The sequence below is a fragment of the Schistocerca serialis genome, unplaced genomic scaffold, assembly GCF_023864345.2.
Source record: "Schistocerca serialis cubense isolate TAMUIC-IGC-003099 unplaced genomic scaffold, iqSchSeri2.2 HiC_scaffold_560, whole genome shotgun sequence".
Lineage (NCBI taxonomy): Eukaryota > Metazoa > Arthropoda > Insecta > Orthoptera > Acrididae > Schistocerca > Schistocerca serialis.
The window spans coordinates 57,501-59,614 of record NW_026048147.1 but is presented as its reverse complement, the minus strand read 5'-3'; the positions used below and the strand labels follow the sequence as shown (position 1 = coordinate 59,614).

General features: G+C 58.9%; 1 pseudogene; it reads right to left on the bottom strand.

Moving 5' to 3' along the window:
* Positions 1-2,114, bottom strand: part of LOC126448098 (large subunit ribosomal RNA) — a pseudogene marked incomplete at its 3' end in the record, with an annotated part of 3,256 nt that continues 1,142 nt past the window's right edge.

Genomic DNA, 2,114 nt, shown 5'->3' with positions numbered 1-2,114 from the left:
ATCGCATTTTCGTTACGGCCGGTTGGCCGGATAGGTGCTGGGGTAGCTGGGGTGGCACCTTCAGCGGAAGGGCCACCATCTCTTGTTTCTTGTAGGCTGCCCCCAACTATAAAGGGATAATGCGAGGGGGGGCTGGTAACCCCCCCAAGCCCCTGGTGCGGTCTTCCACTCTGCGAAAATCAGCGGGCCCACGAGAAGGGGAGAAGACCGCAGGAGAGGAGAGGCTAAGAGGGCTAGGCCCATGTATTGCGCATCACTCTCCCTGTAACTATAACCCAAGGAAGGCACCTCGCAGCAGCAGCACGACTACATCAAGACCGCACTTCGAAAAGCCAAGTCCGGATGCAGCCACACCGCCGCCACTTGGCCACCTTAAGAGAGTCATAGTTACTCCCGCCGTTTACCCGCGCTTGCTTGAATTTCTTCACGTTGACATTCAGAGCACTGGGCAGAAATCACATTGCGTCAACACCCGCTAGGGCCATCGCAATGCTTTGTTTTAATTAGACAGTCGGATTCCCCCAGTCCGTGCCAGTTCTGAGTTGATCGTTGAATGGCGGCCGAAGAGAATCCGCGCACACCGCGCGCCCCCGGAGGAGCACGCTAAGGCGGACGCGCCTCGCAGCAAGGAAGATCCGTGGGAGGCCAAGGCACGGGACCGAGCTCGGATCCTGCACGCAGGTTGAAGCACCGGGGCGCGAACGCCGCGCAGGCGCGCGCATCCTGCACCGCCGGCCAGCACGAGGCCGACCAACGGCGAGAGCAGACCACGCCCGCGCTAAACGCCCGCACTTACCGGCACCCCTACGGCACTCACCTCGCCCAGGCCCGGCACGTTAGCGCTGACCCACTTCCCGACCAAGCCCGACACGCCCCGATCCTCAGAGCCAATCCTTATCCCGAAGTTACGGATCCAATTTGCCGACTTCCCTTACCTACATTATTCTATCGACTAGAGGCTCTTCACCTTGGAGACCTGCTGCGGATATGGGTACGAACCGGCGCGACACCTCCACGTGGCCCTCTCCCGGATTTTCAAGGTCCGAGGGGAAGATCGGGACACCGCCGCAACTGCGGTGCTCTTCGCGTTCCAAACCCTATCTCCCTGCTAGAGGATTCCAGGGAACTCGAACGCTCATGCAGAAAAGAAAACTCTTCCCCGATCTCCCGACGGCGTCTCCGGGTCCTTTTGGGTTACCCCGACGAGCATCTCTAAAAGAGGGGCCCGACTTGTATCGGTTCCGCTGCCGGGTTCCGGAATAGGAACCGGATTCCCTTTCGCCCAACGGGGGCCAGCACAAAGTGCATCATGCTATGACGGCCCCCATCAACATCGGATTTCTCCTAGGGCTTAGGATCGACTGACTCGTGTGCAACGGCTGTTCACACGAAACCCTTCTCCGCGTCAGCCCTCCAGGGCCTCGCTGGAGTATTTGCTACTACCACCAAGATCTGCACCGACGGCGGCTCCAGGCAGGCTCACGCCCAGACCCTTCTGCGCCCACCGCCGCGACCCTCCTACTCGTCAGGGCTTCGCGGCCGGCCGCAAGGACCGGCCATGACTGCCAGACTGACGGCCGAGTATAGGCACGACGCTTCAGCGCCATCCATTTTCAGGGCTAGTTGCTTCGGCAGGTGAGTTGTTACACACTCCTTAGCGGATTCCGACTTCCATGGCCACCGTCCTGCTGTCTTAAGCAACCAACGCCTTTCATGGTTTCCCATGAGCGTCGATTCGGGCGCCTTAACTCGGCGTTTGGTTCATCCCACAGCGCCAGTTCTGCTTACCAAAAGTGGCCCACTTGGCACTCCGATCCGAGTCGTTTGCTCGCGGCTTCAGCATATCAAGCAAGCCGGAGATCTCACCCATTTAAAGTTTGAGAATAGGTTGAGGTCGTTTCGGCCCCAAGGCCTCTAATCATTCGCTTTACCGGATGAGACTCGTACGAGCACCAGCTATCCTGAGGGAAACTTCGGAGGGAACCAGCTACTAGATGGTTCGATTAGTCTTTCGCCCCTATACCCAGCTCCGACGATCGATTTGCACGTCAGAATCGCTACGGACCTCCATCAGGGTTTCCCCTGACTTCGTCCTGGCCAGGCATAGTTCACCA